The sequence below is a fragment of the Loxodonta africana genome, chromosome X, assembly GCF_030014295.1.
Source record: "Loxodonta africana isolate mLoxAfr1 chromosome X, mLoxAfr1.hap2, whole genome shotgun sequence".
In the NCBI taxonomy this organism is placed as follows: domain Eukaryota; kingdom Metazoa; phylum Chordata; class Mammalia; order Proboscidea; family Elephantidae; genus Loxodonta; species Loxodonta africana.
In genome coordinates this window covers 172,086,300-172,098,493 of record NC_087369.1, presented here as the reverse complement: position 1 = coordinate 172,098,493, position 12,194 = coordinate 172,086,300, and the positions used below count along the sequence as shown (strand labels likewise).

At 43.1% G+C, this 12,194-nt stretch overlaps 1 protein-coding gene across 14 annotated transcripts in view; it reads right to left on the bottom strand.

Moving 5' to 3' along the window:
• LOC111748342 (heat shock transcription factor, X-linked member 3-like) overlaps nucleotides 1–12,194 on the bottom strand; it is a 145,909-nt gene that overhangs the window by 106,308 nt on the left and 27,407 nt on the right. For all 14 annotated transcript variants that reach the window (XR_010319676.1, XR_010319674.1, XR_010319681.1 and 11 more), the window contains 2 exons: nucleotides 10,156–10,243; nucleotides 9,869–10,085 (listed from right to left, as the gene is read on the bottom strand). The gene's annotated coding sequence lies outside the window, so the exon portion shown is untranslated. The remainder of the gene's footprint in view (nucleotides 1–9,868; nucleotides 10,086–10,155; nucleotides 10,244–12,194) is intronic.

Here is a 12,194-nt window from a genome sequence, read left to right as displayed (position 1 = left end):
GGAAGAAGTAAAAGTATCTCTGTTTGCAGATGAGATGATCTTATACACAGAAAACCCTGAGGAATCCTCAAAAAAAAATACTGAAACTAATAGAAGAGTTTAGCAGAGTATCAGGTTACAAGATAAGCATACAAAAATCAGTTGCATTCCTCTACACCAACAAAAAGAACACTGGCGAGGAACCCACCAAATGAATACCATTCACAGTAGCCACAAAGAAGATAAAATACATAGGAATAAATCTAACCAGAGATGTAAAAGACCTATACAAACAAAACTACAAGGTACTACTTCAAGAAACCAAAAGGGACCTACATAAGTGGAAAAACATACCTTGTTCATGGATAAGAACATTTAACATTATAAAAATGACTATTCTACCAAAAGCCATCTGCATGTACAATGCAATTCCGATCCAAATTCCAACAACATTTTTTAATGAGATGGAGAAACAAATCACCAACTTCATATGGAAGGGAAAGAAGCCCCGGATAAGTAAAGCCTTACTGAAAAAGAAGAACAAAGTGGGAAGCCTCACTCTTCCTGATTTCAGAACCTATTATACCACCACAGTAGTTAAAACAGTCTGGCACTGGTACAACAGATACACAGACCAATGGAACAGATTTGAGAATCCAGATATAGATCCATCCACATATGCGCAGCTGATATTTGAAAAAGGCCCAGTGTCAGTTAATTGGGGAAAAGATAGTCTTTTTAACAAATGGTGCTGGCATAACTGGATATGATTTTGCAAAAAAATGAAACAGGACCCATACCTCACACCATGCACAAAAACTAACTCCAAGTGGATCAAAGACCTAAATATAAAGTCTAAAACGATAAAGATCAAGGAAGAAAAAATAGGGACAACGTTAGTAGCCCTTATACATGGCATAAACAGAATACAAAACATTACTGAAAATGCTGAAGAGAAACCAGATAACTGCGAGCTAATAAAAATCAAACACCTATGCTCATCTAAAGGCTTCACCAAAAGAGTAAAAAGACCACCTACAGACTGGGAAAAAATTTTCAGGTACGACATCTCTGACCAGCGCCTGATCTCTAAAATCTACATGATTCTGCTAAAACTCAACCACAAAAAGATAAACACCCCAATTAAAAAATGGGCAAAGGATATGGGCAGACACTTCACTAAGGAAGACCTTCAGGCAGCTAACAGATACATCAGGAAATGTTCTCGATCATTAGCCATTAGAGAAATGCAAATCAAAACTACAATGAGATTCCATCTCACTCCAACAAGGCTAGCATTAATCCAAACAACACAAAATTATAAATTTTGGAGAGGCTTTTTTTATGGAGAGATTGGAACACTTATACACTGATGGTGGGAACATAAAATGGTACAACCACTTTGCAAATTGATTTGGCACTTCCTTAAAAACCTAGAAATAGAACTACTATACGACCCATCAGTCCCACTCCTCGGAATATATCCTAGAGAAATAAGAGCCTTTGCATGAACAGATATATGCACACCCATGTTTACTGCAGCGCTGTTTACCATAGCAAAAAGATGGAAGCAACCAAGGTGTCCATTGATGGGTGAATGGATAAATAAATTATGGTATATTCACACAGTAGAATACTCTAAAAAAAAACTACGCATCGATAAAGAACAGTGAGGAATCTGTGAAACATTTCATAACATGGAGGAACCTGGAAGGCATTATGCTGAGTGAAATAAGTCAGTTGAAAAAAGACAAATATTGTATAAGACCACTATTATAAGAACTTGAGAAATAGTTTAAACTGAGAAGAAAACATTCTTTTGTGGTTATGAGAGGAGGGAGGGTGGGTGTGTGGGAGAGGGGTATTCACTAATTAGTTGGTAGATAAGAACTACTTTAGGTGAAGGGAAGGACAACACTCAATACAGGGGAGGTCAGCACAACTGGATTAAACCAAAAGCAAAGAAGTTTCCTAAATAAACTGAACGCTTCGAAGGTTGGTGAAGTAGGGGCAGGGGTTTGGGGACCATGGTTTCAGGGCACATCTAAGTCAATTGGCATAATAAAATCTATTAAGACAACATTCTGCATACCACTTTGAAGAGTGGCGTCTGGGGTCTTAAATGCTAGCAAGCGGCCATCTAAGATACATCAATGAGTCTCAACCCACCTGAATCAAAGGAGAATGAAGAACACCAAGGACAGAAGGTAAAAAAGAACTCAAGAGACAGAAAGGGCTACATGAACCAGAGACTACATCATCCTGAGACCAGAAGAACTAGATGGTGCCCGGCCGCAACCAATGACTGCCCTGACAGGGAACACAGCGGAGGACCCCTGAGGGAGCAGGGGAACACTCAGATGCAGACCCCGAATTCTCATAAAAAAAACAGACTTAATGGTCTGACTGAGACTAGAAGGACCCTGGTGGTCATGGCCCCCAGACCTTCCGTTGGCTCAGGACAGGAACCATTCCAGGAGCCAGCTCGTCAGACATAGATTGGACTGGACAATGGCTAGGAGAGGGATGCTGGTGAGGAGTGGTCTACTTAGATCGGGTAGACACTTGAGACACTATGTGGGCACCTCCTGCCTGGAGGGGAGATGGGAGGGTAGAGGGGCTTAGAAGCTGGCAAAATGGATGTGAAAAGAGAGAGTGGAAGGAGGGAGCGGGCTGTCTCATTTTGGGGAGAGTAATTGGGAGTATGTAGCAAGGTGTATAGAACTTTTTATGTGAGAGACTGACTTGATTTGTAAACTTTCACTTAAAACACAAGAAAAATTATTTTAAAAAATTAATCTTAAAAAAGGATCATAAAAATGTCACTTTCCAGGAACCATTCCCAAAGACATCTCATCAGACATGGAAGGGACTGGACAATGGGTTGGAGAGAGATGCTGATGAAGAATGAGCTACTTGTATCAGGTGGACACTTGAGACTGTGTTGGCATCTCCTGTCTGGAGGGGAGATAGGAGGGTAGAGAGGGTTAGAAACTGGCAAAATCATCACGAAAGGAGAGACTGGACGGAGGGAGCAGGCAGACTCATTAGGGGGAGAGTAAAAAAAAAAAGTATACAAGCTTAAATGTGACAGACTGACTTGATTTGTAAACTTTCACTTAAAGCACAAGAAAAATTATTTTAAAAAAAGGTAAAAAAAAGTCACTTTCAAAAACAAACACGAAACCATTGAAAAAAAAAAGAAAACTACAAGACACCACTGCAAGAAACCAAAAGAGACCTACATAAGTGGAAAAACATACTTTGCTCACAGATGGGAAGACTCAACACTGTCATAATGTCTATTCTACCAAAAGCCATCTACAGATACAATGCAACCCCGATCCAAATTTCAATGGCCTTTTTTAATGAGATGGAGAAACAAATAACCAACTTCATATGGAAAGGGAAGAGGCCGTGGATAAGTAAAGCATTACTGAAAAAGAAGAGCAAAGTGGGAGGCCTCGCACTACCTGATTTTAAAGAAACTATTTTTTTCTAGTTTTTTATTATACCACCATGGTAGTCAAAAAAGCCTGGTACTGGTACAACAACAGATACACAGACCAATGGATCACAATAGAGAATCCAGATGTAAATTCATCTACTTAGGAGCAGCTGATATTTGACAAAGGCCTAAAGTCAATTAAATGGGGAAAAGACAGTCTCTTTAACAAATGGTGCTGGCATAACTGGATATCCATCTGCAAAAAATGAAACCAGACCCATACCTCACACCATGCACAAAAACTAACTCAAAATGGATCAGAGACCCAAATACAAAATCTAAAATGATAAACATCATGGAAGAGAAAATGGGGACAACGATAGGAGCCCTAATACACGGCATAAACAGTATACAACGCACTACTAAGAATGCACAAACACCAGAAGAGAAACTAGATAACCGGGAGCTCCTAAAAATCAAACGCTTATGCTCGTCAAAAGAATTCGCCAAAGGAGTAAAAAGCCAACCTACACCTTCGGAAAAATTTTTTTGCTACAACAAATCCAGTTGGTGCCTGATCTCTAAAATCTACATGATACTGCAAAACCTCAACGACAAAAAGACAAAAGGCCAATTGAAAAATGGGCAAAGGATATGAGCAGGCACTTCACCAAAGAAGACATTCAAGTGGCTAACAGATACATGAGGAAATAAACGCTCTAGATCATTAGGCATTAGAGAAATGCAAATCAAAGCTACAGTGAGATAGCTTCTCACCCCAACAAGCCTAGCTTAATCCAGAAAAACACAAAATAATAAATGTTGGAGAGGCTGTGGAGAGACTGGAACACTTATACACTGCTGGTGGGAATGTAAAATGGTACAACCACTTTGGAAATCAATTTGGCACTTCCATAAAAAGCTAGAAATACTCCTGTCTGGAGACGAGACGAGAAGACAGAGAGGGACAGAAGCTAACTGAATGGATATGGGGAATACAGGCTGGAGAGGAGGAGTGTGCTGCCTAACTACGGGAAGAGCAGCTAGGAGTACATAGCAAGGTGTATATAAGTTTCTGTACAAGAGACTGACTTGCTTTGTAAACTTTCACTAAAGCGCAATTTTAAAAAATTCAACTTAAAGACCAAAAAGCTAGAAATAGAACTACCATACGATTCAGCAATCTCACTCCTTCAAATATATCCTAGAGAAATAAGAGCCCTCACACAAATGTATATATGCATACCCATGTTCATTGCAGCACTGTTTACAATAGCAAAAAGGTGGAAATAACCTAGGTGCCCATCAATGGAAAGAGAATGGATAAACAAATTATGGTATATCTACACAATGGAATACCGCGCAATGATAGAGAACAACGATGAATCCGTGAAACATCTCCTAACATGGATGAATCTGGAAGGCATTATGCTGAGTGAAATTAGTCAGTCACAAAAGGACAAATATTGTATGAAACCACTATTATAAGAACTCAAGAAAAGGTTTAAACACAGAAGAAAACATTCTTTGATGGTTAGGAGGGTCGTTAGGGTGGGAGAGGGGTATTCACTAAGTAGATAGTAGACAAGAAAATATGACCCCAAGAGACAGAAAGGGCCACATAAACCAAAGACTCCATCAGCCTGAGACCAGAAGAACTAGATGGTGCCCGGCTACCACCAATAACTGCCCTTGACAGGGAACACAACAGAGAGTCCCTGACGAAGCAGGAGAAAAGTGGGATGCAGATCTCAAATTATAGCAAAAAGACCAGACTTAATGGTCTGACCGAGACTGGAGGGATCCCAGAGGACATGGCCCCCGGATTCTCTGTTAGCCCAAAACTAAAACCATTCCTGAAGCCAACTCTTCAGACAAAGATTAGACGGGAGTATGAGACTTGAAATGATGCTGGTGAGGAGTGTGCTCCCTAGCTCAAGTAGACAGGTGAGACTAAATGGGCAGCTCCTGTCCGGAGGCAAGATGAGAAGGCAGAGGGGGACAGGAGCTGGCTGAATGGACACGGGAAATACAGGGTGGAGAGGAGGAATGTGCTGTCACATTGTAGGGAGAGCAAGTAGGGTCATATAACCACGTGAGTGTAAGCTTTTGTATGAGAAACTGATGGGAATTGTAAGCTTTCACTTTAAGCAAAAAAAAAAAAAAAAGTCCCCTGAAGTCTCCTGAAAACCAACTGCTAAGTTGTCTTCAAACCAACAGTTTAGCTTAAATAGTAAAGAATGTCTGCCTTGGGCATTGTGCTCTTTTAAGAACTACCTACATGGGATCAAACTGACAGCAGGAACTCCAAAGATTAGGCAGGAAACTCAGGGGGCAGTGAGTTTATGTTAAGGGGGGGGGGGTCGGGGGGGCGAACAACTCAGAAAAGGAGGGTGAGAATGTTTGCAGAACTTGAATTCTGCATGTAGGAACTGTTTAATTGGTGTATTTTCACTGTTTTTTTTATATTCTCAGCAGGAAACCCTGGTGGCGTAGTGGTTAAGTGGTATGTCTGCTAACCAAAAGGTTGGCGCTTCCAATCCACCAGGCACTCCTTGGAAACTCTGTGGGGCACTTCTACTCTGTCCTATAGGGTCGCTATGAGTCGGAATCAACTCGACGGCAAAGGGTTTGGTTTTGGGTTATATTCTCAACAAGAAAAATAAATTGTTTTTAAAAAGAATGTTTAATTCTTTTTGGTAAGAATATGGGCGATGGTTACTCTTTTGTTGTGATTTTCTATTTTTTTGTCTCAAGATAAAACATAAGGTAACAAATGACAGCAACCGAGGGTGCAGTAGCTGTTTCCACTCTCTGGCTCCGGACCAGCGCGGGCATGTTTGGTCCTCCGCCTTGAGACTGTGGGAGAGCCCAGTCAGTTCTCGGGATGGGAGGGCGCATTCACGGCCACCGCTTTCCTGCCTTGGTCCCAAGGCGGAACGTTGGGCACTGCCAGGGAAACAATGCCATGATTCTAGTCTCTCCATTCTAGCCCTCACCCTTCACCAGTAGCCCCTCAAATGAGAGGCACGGGTTCCCAGGTCTTCAGACCTCTAGTCATGCTGACTTTCTAGTCAGAAGCATCTCTCCCTTGCCGTGGCCCTCCATCCTGGCTTTGATGCCATCTGCCCCCTGCCACTAGACTGTGAACTCCTAGAGGGCAGAGACTGTGGTTTACCTCTATGCCTCCTACCGTCCCTTAGATAGCGTGGGCACTCACTGTATGGGAGGGGGCACGTTGTTCAATGAACATTTAGGAGAGATTCAAAGGCTGGCAGGTAGGAAACGTTTTGTACTCTCATGGTGGAGACTGCCACCTAGTGGAATGGAGTAGGCATGGCTAGTGACGAAAACAGGTCAAAGAAGAATGGAAAGCTGGTTCAAGCAGATATTCTCTTAAATAAAAATATTTAAGTCATACAATAAATAGAATGGTGGGGACCAAAGGAAGCTGTCTGTGTAAGGACGTGGCAGCAACAAAGTTAACAGGGTGTCAATATACAACTTACCTAGGACACAATGTTCTTGTTATCGTTAGCTGGGCCTTTCTTCCTGGTCCACCTTAGTCTGGAAGCTCCAGTGAAATCTGTTCAGCATCACAGGCTCACTGACAGATGGATGGTGGCTACACATGAGGGGCATTGGCTGGGAATCCAGCCCTGGTCTCCCCCATGGGAGGTGAGCATTCTACCGCCGAAACACCAATGTCCCCCATAGGTCTCCTTTTTGCAGAGTTAAGGAACATGTCCCATCTCACTGCCAAGGGCTTACAAATTAACCCTGAGGGTCAGGGTTCAGGGTACTTATTCAAGGCTCCTCTGGACGTTGTGGTAGTTCCATACCTTTCAATTTATTCTACCATTTTTGAGCATGATTTACTTAGTGGGGAAATGACAGAAGTTGTCTATCAGAAGAAGTAAAAAATGGGGAAATTGTCAGCGGAGCAGGGGCGGGGGTCTGGGGAACATGGTTTGAGGGGACTTCTAAGTCAATTGGCAAAATAATTTTATTATGAAAACATTCTGCATCCCACTTTGAAATGTGGCGTCTGGGGTCTTAAATGCTAACAAGCGGCCATCTAAGATGCACCACTTGGTCTCAACCCACCTGGAGCAAAGGAAAATGAAGAACACCAAGGTCACACGACAACTAGGAGCCCAAGAGACAGAAAGGGCCACATGAACCAGAGACCTACATCATCCTGAGACCAGAAGAACTAGATGGTGCCCGGCCACAATCGATGACTGCCCTGACAGGGAGCACAACAGAGAACTCCTGAGGGAACAGGAGATCAGTGGGATGCAGACCCCAAATTCTCATAAAAAGACCACACTTAATGGTCTGACTGAGACTAGAGGAATCCCGGCGGCCATGCTCCCCAGACCTTCTGTTGGCACAGGACAGGAACCATCCCCGAGGACAACTCATCAGACATGAAAGGGACTGGTCAGCGGGTGGGAGAGAGATGCTGATGAAGAGTGAGCTAATTATATCAGGTGGACACTTGAGAGTGTGTTGGCAGCTCTTGTCTGGAGGGGGGATGGGAGGATAGAGAGAGAGGGAAGCTGGCAAAATTGTCACGAAAGGAGAGACTGAAAGGGCTGACTCAATAGGGGAAGAGCAGGTGGGAGTACGGAGTAAGATGCATGTAAACTTATATGTGACAGACTGATGGGATTTGTAAACGTTCACTTGAAGCTTAATAAAAGTTAATAAAAAGTGGGGAAATCTCTTTTGCTAAAGGCTCATAGAATGAAAGATGAAGGCATGGAAAATTAACCGTTTCCATTTAAAAATTAATTCTTTAAATATTTGCTGGGTGTCCCAAGGCACTAGACAATGTTCTTAGAAAAACAGCTTTTAGAGATAGAAAACCTCAGGTTAAAATTGTACAACCCTTGTCTTCTCCACTTCAAATATAAGCCAAATAGTGGCTGTCAAACTGTCCAACATCGGAAGGGAGGAAACCCTCCTTGCTCAAGCTCACACATAACAGGTCTGAAGGCATGTGTGGGTTAAAGACCGCAGACGCAGTCGCCTTCAACACAATAAACTAGAGACGGTCAATCTGGACTTGGATCTTCACGGATCACACAGACTTGATGGTGCCAAGCTTGAGGGGCTCATTCTGAACAAGTGCCTCTCTTTGCCTCAGGGCAAAGGGTCTATTTTTTTTTTTGGTTGAGCCGGTCAATATAACTAGGAAGAGTCCATGGACTTCAAGAGATAACGCCTCTGCTGCTTTAAACACTAGTGCAGTAACAGAGCTCACAGTAAAGTTGGATGACCTAGAGAATGCCTTTCGCCAGACAATTACAAAAGTTCCCAACTAATCCCTGTCTTGGCTCATCCCAGTTTGGTCAAACCTACACAATTGAGCCACACAAATGATCTTAGAATGTAACTCTGGCCATTTCACGCTCCACACCTGCTCAAAAACCTTCGATGCCTCCCTACGGCCTACTGAACAAAAGTGAAACAGCTCAATATGGCATTCAAGGCCCTTAAAAAGGTGGTCCCAACCTACCTTTGCAAACATATTTCACATAATTCTCCAATCATGATCCTGTGCTCAAGTATATCAATACACATGCTTTCACCTCTCTACCCGTAGAAACATCAGGTCACCCCAAAGGTCATTAGGATCATTCCCAAGTGTTGTAAAAACCCTACCCAGAAGAGAAGTATGCTCAGAAGGGCTGTCCCACCAGACACTGCCTTCGGACAAACAGAGGATGGTCGGGTTTACACGTCTCAGCCTATCTCCGGTAGTGCCATGCTTGTTCTGGTGCTGACCAGTCCACTGTTTCCCAAACGTTTTGGGAGCTTTGATGTTTCATTGGTTCTACTTGCTTGTTCGTTTTTGGATTATTTTTGTGAAACTTAGCCACGCACCCTCAAAATACGATACCTTTTATAAAAATTAAAATCAGTTAGAATGAATTTGGCCTTGAGAACTTTAGAGCAATTTTTTGAGCCATCTTGAGACCCTATGACACACCCTGGAATAACACAAAAGTGGAGTTGAGAATCATTGTCTTTGCAGATATGTGTAGCTCCCCGTTCTTTCTTGTTTCCACCTTCGAAATGGAAATTAACGATAATCCTATTTTCTCCCAAGCCTCTTACATTAAGAGACTTATGAGATACAATATGATATTTTATTTATTATATTTACTGTATTATATCATATCATATTACACTATGTATTTCTCCCACGCCTGGATATTATGAGAACACACACTGTACAGAAAGCACTTTGTTTTCCCCGGAATAAAGGACTCATACATAACCCAGGTAAAGCAATTTAACTATAAGTCCAAAGTCTCTTATGATAGTGAGCATTCTAAATGCTACCCACAAAATATGAGGCTCTACCCCATGACTTGGTAACAGAGATATGAAACGGTTGCAGAAAGGCATTTCTGCTACTGAACTTACATTTGGCGACCACAGCGACTGGGAGATGTGGAACCACCACCCCAGCAAAATCGCCCTCGCAAAGGAAGGAGCCTTGGGGCTGGCTGGAGCTTCTGAACCCAGGAGTCTCTTCTGAAGGAGGATGAGTGTTGGGGACTTTAAGAAGATCGTATGTTTCAGTGTCCACTTGGTTCTCTGGTGACAGGTGTCTTTCTGCAGAGAGATTAGAAATGAAACACTGGGAGGAGAGGCTGGAAAACAAACCTAAGGCTCCCTCACAGGAGTACGTTTTGTTTGCACCGAGCTACCTTTTTAGCAATCACAAGTCAGCCAATTCTTTTTGCTAGAATTCTTTTACTGCAAATGTCTCCAAGAGGTTGAACTCCACGCAGCAGTCTGTGGAGAATATCAACATTAGAATGTAACTGGATTAGAAATAAGTGTTCTACCAGTCATCAGAGCTAGAAGAGCAAAACAAAAAGCTCATAAACAATATCTTCAACAAAACTAGGAGACAAGCCATCGCAATGAGAATCAAAATATGAGCAGGTTGAGACAAACCACCAGTAGCTCAGCATCTGCTGAGGGGAAGTAGAAGGAATAAATTGGGGCATCTGAACTACCTGAAAATAGGAATACCCCAAAATAGTTGTGACCCTAATACTTTGCAACATGTTTTCTCCTTTTCAAAAAGGGCGATTGAGAGCTTGACATAGCCAACGCCATGATGAATACTCTAAGTAACCTAGAAGTTTTTTTTGTCCGTCTTCTCCTTTCCGCATACTTTGTTAATGACTTTGTTTTGTTCTGTCTGGCCACCTGTGACTTATGACCCCCAAACATAAAGATCAGAATCCAGATGTCTGGTATGTATATCTTTAGCCTGATAAGGAGATGTCCAGCATGTATCTCTTTAGTCTGATAAGGAGTCCCTTGTAATGTATAACCCATCCGGCCATCTGTGGGCTACGTGCCTAAAGACACTGCATAACCCTTGCAACAACAATATATAAGCTCTAATGGAAAAACTGCCTTTCGGGACTCCAGGAAGACAGCTTTTTTTTTTTTTTTAAATGTAAAACTGCCTTTCGGGACTCCATGAAGACAGCTAATGTTGCTGTCAGGCTCTTGAATGGTGTCACCTCCTAATAAACTTTCTCTCTCTTTCTGACTTGGAGTACCTTTCATTGGCTTGACTGCTCCAGGGCACAAACCCTAATCAGGCAACAAATGCTGGCAACCAATGTACAGCTCGAATTACTCTGGCCCTGGCCCATCTCCCTAAAGACCAAGCCCGTGGGAAGAATCCGGGAAGAGAGAAGCTGCACCCCTCCCCTGGTTGTGGAGGTCTCTCAACCTGTGGTGGCCCGAAGGTCTGGTGACAGGACACGACTCCACAGCAGTGAGCTCCAGATGGAGGGAGAAAGTTCAGCCATGATACGGTAGGTGGTTGGGCTTTAGGTATAAGAGCCTCTGTAAAAGCCGTAGGGGAGTTGGCTCTCATGGACTCCATCCAAGAATGGGTGACTGGGTCCCATAAGGTTGCACGAGAGACTGGTGAGGCTCCCAGTGCCAATGGGTACCCAGGGAAGTAAGATTCCAGTCGAGAGTCCACTAGGCCTTATTCTTTCTAACTTTCTAACTAATTTCAGAGGGGATCCCCTAACCAAGAGATGTCTTAAAATTTTGTGTAATCAAATGTGGCCTCAATACCAACTCCCTGGTGGAGTCACATGGCCTATGAATGGTTCCAGGGATTTGACACTAATCTGCAGCCCAATCTGTTTTGTACTGGAACCAACAAGTGGGATGAAAAGCTGTATGTAGAATGTTTTATGACATTAGGGCATGAGGAAAAGGATAAAGCTTCTGTTTTAGTCCCTCTCATGCAGACCAAAGTTGAAGATAAAGAAAGGGGTGAAGAACCGTTGAATGTTCTTCTCATTCCCTCACCTCAAAAACCCCCCTCAGCACCTATTCATGACCCCTCCCTGGTGGTATCAGAGGATGAAGACGAGAAGGCGTTAGAGGGGGACAGAGGAGGTGGGACAGATAAAGTTGCCTCACCCCACACTAGGAGTGGGATACAATTGGGCCCAGTTCCTCTGGGAGGGCCTTATACACTCTGGGAGGTATCAGTTCCCGCTGCAAAAAGGCCACCTCGGATGATGTGGGTCCATAATCTGTTCCTGGCTTCCGATTTGAACAATTCGAAGCAACACTTTCTGGAGTATCAGTCAGACGCATGTGCCATGACTCAACACTTTCCCCACATTTTTCTACCCCCCATCCTACATGGGCTGACTGACAGACTTTATTAGGTGCACTCCTCATAGCCAAAGAAAGA